The 15,715-nt window shown below is 36.5% G+C and overlaps 1 protein-coding gene and 1 long non-coding RNA gene across 2 annotated transcripts in view; both read right to left on the reverse strand.

Annotated features, from left to right (window-relative positions):
• LOC129728215 (allatostatin-A receptor-like) overlaps nt 1-15,715 on the reverse strand; it is a 280,889-nt gene that overhangs the window by 146,376 nt on the left and 118,798 nt on the right. The window lies entirely within an intron of this gene.
• On the reverse strand, nt 5,898-6,349 carry LOC129728225 (uncharacterized). Its single transcript, XR_008728636.1, has 3 exons — nt 6,239-6,349; nt 6,095-6,185; nt 5,898-6,020 (listed from the first exon to the last, which is right to left on the reverse strand). It is a non-coding gene; the product is annotated as an uncharacterized LOC129728225 (long non-coding RNA).

Genomic DNA, 15,715 nt, shown 5'->3' on the forward strand with positions numbered 1-15,715 from the left:
TAATATAACCTTAATGTGAATCGTAATAGATACCAGCTTTCAACCGTTCCGGGGCATCCCGCCCAGTTCGGCCAGCCAGAATCATTTATTATCACCTCATGGATCCCCTGAGTGTTGAGAAGAAGCATTCCCTTTCCTGTGAGTTGTTTTGCTATCTTTTGCCCACAAAACTTCGTGTTGGAAATTGGGGCAATGTTCGTCGTTTGATAACAGGACAGGTCGAACGAAGGTTCCCAAAGATGAATGGCCGATTCCCCGTCGCGTCGGTAACCAGCCAGTAAAGGTACAGGTAAGTTACTGAGCTACGCTACAGGGATGAATAATGAATTCACAGTTTCGGTCAAGCCCAGTTTTCTCCGCTAGGATCCGGGTTCGATGTGAAAGTAGCAGCTGAAAAAAATGCTACTCAGAAGAAATATATCAAATCAGAGTGAATCATTAGGGGAAATTGCCAGTAATCAATTGCTAAAGTGCCATCGATCGCCGGATAAAAAACAGCCAAAACAATCGATCACACGCGTGTTAAAACCAGGCGGTGGCTTTACTTCACCACTAAGGCAGTTGGTCCATCAATCTATTACGAAAGTATTGTAAGCATTATAAATGTTAGTAAGAGATATTTTGCCTGAAATGTGCCATTTGTTATCGGTGGCTAAGCTTACGTATGAGTAGATGAAACTGGAATCCTATTTGAACTGAACAGACATATGATTAACGATTGCCATCCAGCAAGGGTGAATAAATTTCAAACTTTTAACTACATTCCTGTTGCTCATTCGAAACAACCCACACTACCAAGCCAACCGTGTAATCCAGCAGCACAGTACAAACTTTATCGGCAACTGCTGTGGTGTGAAAATAATTTGCAAATCGTGCACATATTTGCGTAAACTGAGGCTAAACTTTTCATCGGCAGCCGTTGGAGAAACTTTACAGTTCATCGCATTGCAGATACTTGTGTGTGTCATGTTTTCCCAGGAGTAATCAAACAGAAAACTTTCGGCGTTTTCCTCCAATCTATCCTGCCGGGGGTGAAAACATTGCATTTCAGCTGTATGTGAGTGCTAGATAATTACTCACTACTGCATCATCCGAGATAACGATTAACATTCGCCGTTGCCGCAGGAACAAAAAAAAATGCTAACCAAGGGGTTCACACCATTCGGAAACATCCGAACGGACCAGTCCCTAAGGTGCATCCCAAAGGCACCCGGTTTAATTTACTTTTAATTCGAAGCTGCACTTTTTCGGGAGACATTATCCGAGCGCACAGTGGAAAGTTTTCTGCTATCCGGAGCGGTAATTTGGTTTTGCAGTTTATGGTTGATTCTGAAGGGAGCTCGCTTTTCGCTTATCCGGCCGGAAGTTTGCCCTAATGAGATGATAGCGACCGGGTTGTACCCGGCACATTTGCGACACTCAACTTTCGCCCGTTTACACACAATCAAACTCGATTCTATCAAACCGGCGATAAAAGTTGACTGCTCAGAGGAAATGAGTGGAATTTTACGATGGTAAAAGTTTAAAAATGGCCACCATTCAATAATTACTGCCTTCCGCTACTGCTCTGTTAACTGCAGTAGTCGAAAGTCAACACAATCAATTATTCATATCAGTCTGTCTGCCCGAAACGTGAAGATACATCCAGCGAAGTCTATAAGCAAAAAGAAATACACTGTTCAACGGGATGGTAAGATAATCCAATATCACAACACAATTTAGATTTCAATAATCACTAGCTCATAACTCCCCCCACATAAACAGCCGGAGCTGAGAGCATACGGATAATAAATCATGAGCAGATATTTAACCTTTCGCCAGCAGTTTTCGTACCGCGGGGAGCAATGAAATGAGATGGTTTTTCATCATCGCATCAGTAGCCTATGAACCTGGGGCGTTTTATACATATTTACCCTAGATCCAGTTCTAGTTATCGTTAAACTGTCACGTTGCCTAGGTTAATAGTACAACATAATATACTCGTCGTTGTTCGTATATAATCGATGCAAAGCTATAAATGAAGAGGATAGCGTCTCAATACCAGATTTGTATACTCAAGTTATTTATTCGTCCACAGGTGTGAGCATTCGAAGCGTCTGCTTGGCCAGAGCTGAGCAATGAAATAATAACTAACGGCGGTTTTTTTCTCCTCATTCTCACTCAGCATTGCCTGTTCTCGCAAAAGTGTCAGTTTCAGTCGTTGCTGAACCGACAGCTATTCAAGCTTTCACTGACAGCACCAAATGATGGCTGTCCTCTGCTGCATTCGTCAGAATTATGTATGCTAGGTTGGATGACGCTGGCATAAATTATACCATTTCTTGTGCATTATGCGGACCAAGCACAGAAGACAAGATACACATAGGCCAGAATGAAGAAGAAACGCCTTAACTCGAATTCAAAATCAACTCTTCAACTTCAAAGTCAGCATCCAAAATGCAAAATTTCAATCACATAAAAGCGCGCCGAGACGTGGAAGGATTTATTAGTCACAACAGAAATTATACCGTACACAACGAACATATATGAAAAATATAAAACATATTCCATAAGCTACCTCATGTTTGTTCCCGATTATCTTTTAAATATTTCGTGTCGTGCAAGCATTTTTAGATGGTCTGTAGTAAATAGGAAGTTTATTAAAGTTAAAAAATCTAAAAATTACGTTATATCAATTTCCGTTATAAAAAGGTTACCCTTCAAGGCAAGAGTAGAAAAAGTCAGTTCAGTGTAAGATAGGGTATAGATAGGTTGTCAGTTCAGCGTAAGATAGGGAGTTTAATATTGTTTATTGAGTATGTGCTTGAATGACAGCACACAACAAATTTGTAACAGTAAAGGCACAAAGACAATGGATACATTTGCGTTGCGTTGGCGTTTATTTGACAGAAATTGTATGGACTAACTGTCAAATTGCCGCAACGTATCCATTGTGTTTGGCCTTAACTTGTACTTATCTTGCTAAATCCATTGTGTTTGTTGCATATTTGAGCGCCTTCGCAGCCTGTAGTACTCACTCACATGAAACACACTAATTTTCGAGAAAAAAAAACTTGTTTAAAACGCGTACAAAGTAAACTTTTTCTAAACACAGTATGCAGTTCAAAAAGAAATTTATTTTTTCAAAAAGAAATTTATTTACACTGTAAATAAAAATCACGTTGAAGTAAAGTGATTTGCTGTTGAATTCGCACTACTTGCCTAACATTTCAGAGTTGAATGAAAATCTTTCGAAAGATATTCATGCAAAGAACGATGAAATCAACAGCAAATCACTTTATTTTTTGTTGTTATGTTAATCTTTGTTGATATGCTTATGTTTGAGATACGGAATATCGGTCAGTTGGATTATTATATGAGTTAACAATAAATTCAAGAAACTACTTTTTATTCTAGATTTCTAATTTTTATTTTATTTTAGTTTTTTAATTTAATAACAAGATGATCCTAGAGATGATCCCTGTCACTGTATCGATGCAATCGATTTCTGGATCTGTAAAAGAGTCGTTTTATTGTTATTTTAATTTAAAAGATTCAATAAAACTTACGCTCAAATAAATTTTGATCTCTGGGCTAATGTGCTGCTCGCGCCGTTCGCCATCGTCACTATTTTTGTTTCGCTTTATGGTTTTGACGTTTGTCAATTGGAATTGCAGGTGTAATTCAATTGATTTAAACAGTGGTAATAATACAAGAGATATTCATTATAATACGATGGTGATTTCCATTAAGCTGGTTCAAACGCAAGATAATTTCATTAGAAAGTGTTAATCTTCGAGAAATCAACACTAAATCACTTCAACTTGCAGTGTGATGTGACGAATTGATTCAAGTGCAAAAACACTTGAGGTAATCGTGACATTTTTTTATAGTGTATCTCAATCCCATGTAAAATTCAAGAACTGAATCAGGCAATAAAGTTTCTTCTCATGGGCAGTACGCAGCTAAAAAGAATTCATAAACCGAAAGGGAAAACAAAGCTCAAATCATGCACTCACTGACGTCAGATATCGTTACTATAAAGCGTTCTCAGCTGTCAACGTTAGCCGTGCTGCCTGAGTTTCCGACACGAACATTCATGCACACACTTCCAAAGTTTCAATACATACATTCGAACACTTATACAAATACATTCGTAGAAAAATTAATATTATTATTTGTTGTTGTTTTCCAACTAATAAAAATATATTTTCATATAAGGGTTATGGATCTAATTTTCGTCGTACTAAGGACATACTGCTCAATATGTTTTTACAGTAGTCTCATTGGTACGAACAACTGGACTGTCTTAATTGGAATTTCTCCCAAATTAACCTGCATTTCGATCAATACAATTTGATTTGAGTAAAAATTCAATAATGTCTGTATTTTCTCAGAATAACTTCAATGCCTTTTTCTTCCATTTTCGTCGCAGCAGTTTTAATTTCGTCCTACGGAGATTTTCTTCGTTCACATCGAAAATCGCATCAATGTTTATGAAATAAACATATTAGTATTAGTGTAACATGGAATGACAATTTCCATCTGCACGTTGTTTTTTTCAAGCGAGAAACTTTTTTTCAAAGGGTCAAACTGATTATTCATGTCCTTTCAAACTACAGCCGAACTTGAATAAAACATAATTTATGTATTTTAAATTGGGCTATGTATTTTAAATTGGGCTATATCACATTCAATGTTATTGTAAGAAACCGGTAATTTAAGATGGAAATTTCTTCACGGTTTCTGAATTATGTAATTTGAATTGTATAAAACTCTTAACGTGACTATGCTTTGTGACTACTCGCCAATATATAGTCATATCTGAAAATCCGATGGACACAGTATGTAGAAGTCATATCTACTTTAATTTGAAAACTCACAACAAGGAAATGTACCTTATCTGATTAAAAGGGTTTAAACGCATCAACTTCTTATTTTATGCGATTTTCCTTCACGTACATTTTTGCTAACAAGTTATTTTATGTAAACGAACAAAAAGCATAACTTCTCATTTTATTCTAGCAGTAGCACGGATTGCTTTTGCATGGTCCTTCAAAGCAACAAGAACGATTATTTGTAAAAAAAATACTAACAGTAATATTGAGAGTATTCTAAATCGAAAAAATATTGACAATGTATTACAGAAAGAAATTAAATCAAAACACAACACAACTTGTTTGAAATTTCTTATGAATTTGATTATTTGGTTGATATTGACATTGGTAAGGTAGAGTGAGTGAAACTCACCAGAACTACTTCATAAGCTGCTGTGTTATTATTATATTGCTTCTTCGAGTGCTTCTCTCACATTTATGTCATTTTGTATTTCGCTCAAGGTTTTATTTCGCTGTTTGCATGTTTTTTCTTCTCTTCTAATTTAGTTTTTTTTTGCCTTCTCCTTCAGACGTTTGGTTTCCTCTCTAGCTGTCTTTTTCTGTAGTGCGAGTTGTCGTCTTGTTTTTTGTTCTTCAATCTGCATTTTTTTTCCTGTTTCGCATCTCTGTTTTTTTTTTCAATCCGTTGCCTCGCTGATTCTTGTTTTATATTTGCAGCTAATTCTAATTCGCCCAGTCGTTTCACGGCTGTCAAAACAGCAAAACTTTTCCGTTTGTAGTTAGGGTGAACTGTTGAGCGTGATGGAGGTTTAGGAAATTGTAAGAAATTCTTAAGTGCCTTAAGTATTGCCACATCTCGGCATATCGTCTGTGAATAAAAAAACATTGAAACTAGAACAAAGCACTTTTGTTTAAATTTTCGAAAGAGTCATCAAACTTACCATCTAACATGGATGTTAACATCAGCTCCCAGCTTACGACAAAATTTCGCTGCTATATAATTGGTTTACTGTGAAAAAAACAACTTGGGATAAAAACAATTTCTTCTTGCTAGACCATTTTTGAAATCGCGTACTTTTGATTTGCTCATTAAAAACGATATCCAGCGTACTCGATGCTTCATGAGTAATCGAAGACAATTTCGGTTTATCTAACTCAGTCCCAGGCGATGTACCGAAGTGTTAATTGGATGACTCAGTGAACCTGTTAGATAGGATTGTGTGGGAAATTTATAATTGTCAATCTCAAACAGATAAAAGAAACACTATTTAACAAACCTGGACGTTGTAACGATAAGTCTAGTGGGACATCCCGCCGAACCGGCGATGACGGCTGAAATTTTTCATTTCGCAGATCTTCGTTGGTACACTATAAAGGTGATATTGTTTACCTGGTTAAATTGATAAAATGCAATTCCTTACCATGATAAACTCATCAAATCTTCAGCGACTAGATTGTTGCAGTTCAGCACACTTTTTTTAGTTTTATCACGAATAAAAATATGAGCTACAAAGCAAACAAAAATGTTAGCAATAAACTCCGAGACTAACAATCGACCGAATGACAGATAAGTTCTATGTGCAAAGGAGACGGTGTGGCAGAACATACTTTAGGATTGTAACGGTGTATGAATAAAATTTGAAACTATGAAGAAGAGTACGATATACAAATTATGTAATAAGAAAAAACTCTTTTCTTGAATAACAAGTACAATTCAAAACAATGCAGTGGAGCAATAAGCGTTTTTGTATTTATTTTTGGACACCACAGAAACAGACGACTACGCGCTTTTCTGCCAGGCCTGTTTATATATGACTTTTTCTGGGCTGATCAGACCCTTTTAGATTGAGACGTCACTAGGCTTTACTCACACAACAAATATGTGTACGTATACGAGAAAGTGTTGCCAAATTTTATAGGTTTAATATTTTGAAGTTATTTTTAATTTTAAATTATTATGTCAAATATTACACGTTTTAAAGGTATTTTTTATAAACAAAGTACAAGCGCTTGTTTTATAATTAAAAAGTTATGTCAAAATAGTTATATTTTGGCAATGATTTTAGAACAAAACGTGCGAAAAATTTAACAGTTAAAGATACTAATTTTACCAATTACCAATCTGGCACCACGATTACCGACACAGTTGTTTTGATCGAAGAAAATTTCAGTAGCAAAAAGAAGCAATTTTGCAACATCGATTACAAAAATTTTGTTAGTTATATACAATAATTTAAGTCACGACATACAATATAAACATATTTTTATTACACAGTGAAAATTATGTGTTCATTTGTACTGTTTCGAGGAAATAACTCGCATTTGCAAATCGGACGAAATAAGTTCAGCTCTAAGGTGAGTTTAAAGATTTTCTTCGTCGTACGAAAGAAGGAAAGAAAACTGGTTGTTAGTGGGGTGTCTCATAAACTTACTCAAAAACAAGTTTTAAATTAGACCTTGAAGATTTCTGCCGATTACGCATTGTAGCTTACAAACTATAGTATCGAAATAATTGCCTGTATGAATTGGAGAACGTGAAAACTTAATTATTCTCTATATTTTCTGTTGTATAAGACGAAAATTGGCGACTAAGACCAAGTGGCGATCTACCCTATTAAACCCAAATAATTCTCGACAGAAATCTTTGGTTGCGTTTGTAAGGTGTTCAACGTGAAACGGAACGGAACGGAATCCAAGCATGAGAGAACTGATGGCTTCCTCCTAAATACTACCGCAGTTCGGGAATGCCTCATAAAATAGCGTTAATTTTTCAACTATTTGTTTCGTGTTGGGTATTTTCGTCTTTGCGACCAATTTTTTGAAATTTCCTGACAAATTTTTCAGCTAACCTGCAATTTTTTATTGTGAAATTGCAAAACCAGCACTAGAGCACCTTATTCAATCAGTTCGCACATTTGGTTTTACCGTGAAACCTTTAAAACGTTTCAATCTTGCTATTCTTCACATCACTATTTTTTATCTCCCTAGAATATTTTCCACAAAAACCGGTACATAAGAGTCGCCTAACCACTTTAACTTTGTATACTTTTCTCTTTACACTGATAAACATCGCGATCATCAGATTTTCGCGAAAAGTTAGCCGAAATGGGCTAAAACTTGCCTTTAAAGTGTAGTGCCTCGAAAAATCCCGGCTCTTGCTTTTTCCAGTTTCAAGTCAACTGCATGTGTCAAGTTGTGCGGCCGTGTTGTCAGAACTATTAGCAGCAGGCTGCGCTAGCATACTAAAATTTTCAAATTGATGATTCTGTTGAATTTCATGGCATTAAAAAAATCTAAAATTTTGTAACCATGTTTTGTTAACGATGATAAAATAATAGTTGGATTCTGTCCTTGAGAACTTTTCGAGTTATATTAGGTAGTGCACTGTCACTGTATGAATAGTTTGCTATTCATAGCTATGCATATTCCTAAAAATACTCGGATTTTAAACGGTTCGTAGATGTGCCTATGCTATTGCACTTGGTTTGTATATGTCTTTTTTTCTTGCTCCGCTTTCAAAATGAACCCACCGTGGTCCCATACTGTCACAGATTGTTTTTGAGTCATGAAAATATTGCGTCTTTTCATAGGCCTATACACGCTTAATCCTCATGGATTTCGTTATTTAAGGGTTTAAAAGACTGCCCGTTTTTAACACTTATTTTGATAAAATCGGTTACAACATTCTCGATTTTTTGCTTTCAAAGGCATGAAAAGTCATAAAATAAAACGATCCACGATGGACCTCGAAAATGTTGAAACTTTTCTGATGACCAGAAAAGTCCATAGGAGAAAATTATTCCAATTTGAGCTCAGAATGTTGAAAAACACTAAAATTGGTCTCAAAGTACCAAACAAAACAGGGGGACGCGACCGCATTACTGAGTTAGAACTACGCACACTTAAAACAAATTGTTGTAGCATTGTTGAGAGTGTTTCATTAATGATTCATAAAACTTACTGTTCCTTACTCAAATCAAAAACCTCCCGATTAAATAAACACTGAGAGTCTACTGTTTGAGAATAACACAGTGCAACAATTTTTTTGCCTTGGCTTCTATGTATGATTTTTTGATAAAGTTTGATGCGAAAATAAATTTCCCGGAGTTTGAACATATTTCAACTTAAGGGGCAACAATGGCGCCATTTAGAATTTTTGAGAAACTGTAAATTTTTGAGGTTTTTTCGACGCCATTTCGTTTTAAGACCAAATATCGAAATTCTAAGAGTTTATCCACATATTAGCATCTTTTTACCCATCTTTTGAAAAAACCAGATCTCAAATCGGACAAAAAATGAGCTCAAAACGGTGATTCTACGAAACCGGGTTTGGCATAGTTTTAGTATATTTCACAAAGCAAAATAATATCGGTTATTTCTGAGTATTAATGGTAATTCGCTAATAACTTAAATCTCAGAAATCGAATGGTAGGTGTCTGATCAACGTAAAATGTCAGTAAAATGTCGATTTTATCCCAATTCCCCTACAATACAAAAATTGGTCTATCTGCAGACATTTTACGTCAAAATAAGATACAATTTGACTACCGCTTTGAGATATTATTTTCTATTTTCTACTAATTGATTGGAACCCTCGAAGAGAAGTGCTGGTTTTGGTTACCGATGACACGGGATGATTGTAGTTCTTTTGTTATTATCCGTTCCGCACACACACAGCAAGCAAGCAAACAAGACGTAACAAATGGTTGAAAGCAGAGTAAATGCGATAGAATCGGACCAAATTACTAACATGTCCGGACATGTTCAGCAATGCTGTGCAGTTCGCCGGTTGGACCGTCTGCTGTGGGATGCAGCGATTGAGTGAGTCACCTGTTCATGCTTGCTGCGCTAAAATCAGTCAGTTTCCAACCAGTTTTCAGTAAGAGTCAATCGTCTTCTTGCTACAGTACTCGATTATACAATGACTAATGAAAGTCAAACTCTACAGTGATTACTAATAGTTTAACTTTCAGTAGGCGTATTTTTGTTGTATAGAGCGAGTAAAACCACAACAACATAATCGAATCTGTTACAAAGTCGAATCGTTTGTATACTTTAGCGTCGGCTGTGCTGGAGAAGAAGGCCTTTTCCCAATTCTGGTTGTTCACACTTAAATTTTTTTGTCGGGTCTCGGTAATTTTTGCCGAGAACGGCACCACTGAGTGCTCGGTTAGAAAAAAAAATAGCAGCTGTCACATTTTTTCGAAAATCTCGGTTCAACCTAACTGAAGTTTCGGCACAAAATATTAACGAGCCGAAATATCAGTTAGGTGAACCGAGATTCACGAAAAAATGTGACAGCTGTCATTATTTTTTTAACCGAGCACTCAGTGGTGCCGTTCTCGGCAATAAATTACCGAGACCCGGCAAAAAATTTTAAGTGTGTTCGAAACAGGCGTTCAACAAGGTTCTACTTTTTTTTGTACAATAGTTAGCATCACAAAAGTACAATTATCCGCTTTTTGGTGGACACGTAACTAAGTTTCCAATCGATCAAGGATGGAAAAACTCGTATCGCATAACAATCATTCAGGTATCATTTCTGAACGTGCTATTTATAAGCTTTCAATCCTAGCAAACCAACGCTATTAAAAGTTACACATTCTCAAGCTTGCAAGAGACAACTTAAAGCAATGAAATATATGGTAGCTTTCTTTGATGATTTTGTTTCAGTATTGCCTGCTTTAGGCGGAGCGAGCTACATCTAGCGAGTGTTTCACGAAAGAATCGTAAATGATTGCACTCAAGCGATCGCAATGATTCTTTCAAATGTTGGCTGCTTGTAGGCTGAATTCGGCTACTCCACGTCGTGCTTTCACCGTGATATACCACGATAATTCTTGGTGATATCAAGTATCACATGCTAATGCACCATGCTGCAATTTCCGTTAGCATTGATGATATCTGCTTCCTCCGGTAAGCAAACAATTGAACGCAATCTAACGTTCATTTGGATTCATAGTTTTGTATCACTGGCGATAACCTCTCAAAGATTCTCGCGATAATGTTGAATGCAAGTGAACTTGAATACAATAAATACTATCGTGTTTGAATCATTCAGTCTCCTTCAATGGTAGTCGGAACTCTTAGAAGCGAAAAACAATCAACAGCGTTTCTATGGAAAACTTGTACGCGAGTGGAAATAGTTGAACGATAACTGATGAATCAAAGAACACATTTGCATGAAATATTGCTAGTGAGTGAACTTTTCCATGCTTGCAATCGATTGCTGTAAAATTGAAGGAAATCCGTTGGAAACTGACTGAGTTTCAAGCATTTGAAAGTGTACAACTTTCGTGACGCTCTAGATGTTTTTATTTTTTCATTTTGTACCCCTATAGATGTTGCCGTAAGACGTTATTTTACGTCAAAAAATCGATATTCAGTGCCCAATTTTCATTGCATTTGCCCCTTTAGCGGTGAAAACAGCAACACTGTTTATCCTCTAAGCCATGCATACAAGTTTTCATGCAAGCTTTCATTTTTTTTATTCTTGACATATATTTTACTTATTATTGCGAATTTACGCTGAAACGCAATTTACAGACAATATGCAAGCAAAATGCAGAAAGCTTGAATGTCAGATTCATCGCATACCAGCATACGAGAGTGAACGCGATAGACTGTATAGATACGATTAACGAAGGCATTCACTATCGTATGCTGGTATACGATAGATCCGACGTACAAGCATTCTGCATTTTGCTTGCAAGTTGTCTGTAATTTACGTTTCAGATGCAATCAGCAATACTTTCAATGTATAAAGTACGATTTTGGAAGATCACCTGTGCACTATAAAAATCTTTATCAGTAGCGGTTTAATGTTTACTTCAACAAGTACACATGATTGCGTAGTCTTTTCACATTACTCAAATGAGATTTATTCACGAACTGAAAAAGGATTGACTGTGAACTTCGAAAATAAGTGTTGCCGATCACTATGCAAATTTGATATTGAATTGAACTCAAATAGGCGAAAAATGGTTGTCTTCAAAACCTTAAGGTGAAACGGGACGTGGTCGCGATCAACTCGCAATTTGCAATCTAATTTTTTCTTGATTTATGAAGACTACGTACATGAAACTTTGATCAATTGTTTTCACAACTGTTGCATGCCTGAAGTAGCAATTTGAGTGCTGTTTATTTAGTGGAAGCCGAATTTTGTACGCTCAAACTACAAAAGTAAAAAGAACTCTAACTTCAAAAATTGTATATGAAAAGACCACTATCCCGTTTTACCTCAATTGACCCCGAATTGAGCTCAGAACGGCGACAATCGCGTTGAAAGATATAAAAAAAGATGCCATTTTGAGCTCTGACATCCAAAAAGAATCGCTTTTGAAGGCCATAAAAGGTTATAAAACAAAACGATCCCAAATTTCTAGGCAGCAGGAAGCAAATAGGTAAAATTGAACTGAGAACGCTGCTGAAAGTAACGAAACATGATCCTATGAAAACATTAAGTTTTAGATGATAAGAAATCCCAGAAACTGTCACGAAAATGTCAAATAACAGTTTAGAAATCTAAGACCGAATTCATTATTACAAAGCAAAGCCTTGGTGCTACATTCCGATTCGGAACTTGACCTTCTGTTTACTATACACAGACTTCGCAGCCAACCGTTAAGTGTACAGGACAATTGCGGGGCTAGCGCTACGATTCTACTGACACTAACAGTCTCTCCCGAGTCAGGACTCGAACCTACGACGACTGGCTTGTTAGGCCAGCATCGTACCTCGAGACCAGCTGGGGAGGGTCGTTATTCATTATTACATTCAAGTCCAAAATAAAAAGGGAAAGAAACTTGTTACGATTAATTTGTTTTTAATCTTATGGTTATCGATATAGGTTTGAAAAAGCTTGTGAGTAAATCCATGCCAAATGCTATATCGTCGAATTTTGACTCACAAATTTTTTGCTGTCACAGGGAGCTCCGCATCCGTAAATGTGGAACATCCACATGAAATTTGACATCTACATCCGTATCATGCATCACCAAATATCATCACGAAATATCATACGGATTAGAAAAAAAATCGATTCAAAAATTTTGTTGTAGAATTGTGACACAGAAGATCACTCTCAAAGTCCTTCAACGAGTCAAAATCCAATCAGCAAGTCGAGCTCCCATCAACATATGACTTCGTATCTCGAATCTTGGGGAGCTCCGTAGCCACAAGGTTACAGAGTCCGCCTTGGTAAGCGGGTGGTCGTGGGTTCGAATCTTAGTAGAATCAGGCCATTTGGTTGCCAAAGGACTATAGCATGGGTTTATTCTCAGGCTTCCCACCAAGTACCTTTCCTTCAATCTGAATTCTACAGTACCTCTGTTGACTCTCCTTCTAACAAAATTAAGTCCCTGTTATAATAAAACTGGTGTGAGTAACGTATGAAAGTTCTCTCCAGGGAATTGTAATTAGGCGATATTGTTAGGAGGGACAGAGGCTCGGTATAGTAGAGTAGTAAGCTTGAAACGGAAAGGTAAAACTTACACACAAGCACGGATATGAATGATAAGCGTATCACTTACTTCAATAGTGATACTGCCAATAATATGAAGTGCGGAGTACAGAAAACACCTGGGCAATATCACAATAGATCTAAGCTCTGGTCGCAGTGATGAGTCCACACAGGAAAAAAAATCTTGAATCTTCGAGCGACTAAGAAGTTATTTCAATTCATGATTAGAAAAGAGAAGATGGAAAGGAAAACTTTGAGTTAGTGATTAGCTTCATGACCTTAACAGATGTCACCTGTGCGGTTACAATTTTAGCATCGAGTGGAAAATTTTTCTAATTTTGGGTACTAGTGCGAGAGAGTGTATAAATTAAAATTATTCTATATGGCAATATGACAACTGTCAACACTTTCGCTGAATTTCGTTCACGTAAATTTGCTTAACTTCGTTCATTTTATCGTTTGTAAACGATATTGTCGCGTTAAGTAGGCTTGATAATTTTTATGTCATATTTGTAAATCAATGTTTAAGGTTAGATAAGCCGGTATTTTCCTCTAGCTGCTAAAAAGTGGTTGGCTGAATGCTGACTTCAACGTCTCGGTGGGTTTGTGTAGGTCGACAGCGGAGCATCCATCGCGGGATTTTTGAGTTTAGCCTCGATCACGTTTAAGTTTTTCAATTTGTATCCCACGTAGTTTGCAGCGAAAGTTGTTACACTGCTACGTAAAGACAAGCGAAGGCTGTTCTACTGGCCCATTATTCGAGTGTTTGTGTTATTGGCTACTCCCGGCTGAGTGCCAACACCGCCCCGCCGAAGACCTTTGCATCGACTGGAGAATACCTCGAGCTGCAGGAGCAGTTGAAAACAGTCCCGAACGACCACCATCGCGACCAGCAGCGCAACTTACAGCTAGAGCAACCGGAATAAACGGATAAGTTTTTGTTAGTGTTCTAGCAAAGATCCGAAAGTCCGTTAGAAGTACTTGTCCACCCTGTAAGGGTTTCGCCGGGCAAATTGAGTGTGTACAGCGTGACTCCCTGTTAAACAAACTATATTCATCTCCAGCAAGTATGAGTAACTGTTCAGCAGTACTGGCCAGATTTACGACCCGCTTCGTAGGCTATTCAATGACGAGAAACTGATGCAGCAAATTGATTGCAGATCCCAAGTAACAAAATTGGTTTTATCAAAGTTTTATAGCGTTGTTTAGGCTGTATCAAGCGCTATAAACCTTTGATAAAACCAGGATTGTTACTAGGAATGAGCAACCGCATTCCGACTAAATTTTATCCGAATGTAAATACCTGTACCCGTACCTATATTTAAATATTCGCATTGCGACCTTTTCGATTGGATTTTGTCCAAATCGGGATTTTGAAATATCTCAGAAATGGAATGGTGCATTGAAAAAATTAGTCACGAAGATCTGTATGATTTAAAATGACTATTAAAATTCTATTGAATCATTGGCTTTTGATTATTCTTGAAAATGTTGAAAAAAACTTGCAAACTTTTACCTAAAACTACATAACAATGTCAAGTTTCAATATAAATCAAATCTCAAGGGAAAATTTGACTGTTTCTTGTATCAATATAAAATTCAGAGTTTACTTTCTAGCTTTTTAAACTTAACCTAAAGTAACTTGGAAGCGAATACGTTTAGGGAGTCAATTATTATCAACTTTTTTCAAATACATATAAAATCAGTTTAACATAATGGGAATGCAATTATTCTTAAAGATGTTGAAAATTTAACTAAACCTTGGAGAAAAAAATGTTTTTGATTTCTCCACTTCACTTTTTACTAAAAGTTTAGTTTCAAAGTTCCTTCGAAAGGAAAAACAAAAAGTTGACGGTTTATTTTGTAAAAAAAAATGTGTGTTACGCCCATTTAGAAAGTTACTTACTCTTAGTTGGAATGAAATATCCTATGAAAAATATTTAGTTTATTATCTTGAATATGGCTGCAAAGTTTCATTTCAATCAAAAATGGTCTACTAATTTTTATTGAGACAATTTGGCATGGGTTTACTTTTCTACATTTATAAATAATTTGTATATGTTGTATATCCTAGAAAAACGAAGAACATCGCAAACATTGTGAAATGACTATATCCATATTTATTGAGAAATCCAAATCGCCTGCTTCCATTATGTTGCAAGTATCGAGTATGTCACCTCCTAAATATAGTAGCTGCAACTACTGAGGAAGTTCATTAGAAAATAACACTACGTTACCGCCATTGCACTTAACGTTATTAACTAGATCGAGCGTACGTTGGTCTGCGAAATTAAATGTAAACATTAATTTGAACCCTATTACGAGGCCAGGTACAGTTTCCCGTTCGCATCGTTCACCAAACGAAAACAAGTTTAACTGGATGAAATTTCGGGTTGAGAATTCAATGCAAGCAGTAACTCAGCAGAACACACACCAG

The sequence above is a fragment of the Wyeomyia smithii genome, chromosome 1 (assembly GCF_029784165.1).
Source record: "Wyeomyia smithii strain HCP4-BCI-WySm-NY-G18 chromosome 1, ASM2978416v1, whole genome shotgun sequence".
NCBI classification, from domain to species: domain Eukaryota; kingdom Metazoa; phylum Arthropoda; class Insecta; order Diptera; family Culicidae; genus Wyeomyia; species Wyeomyia smithii.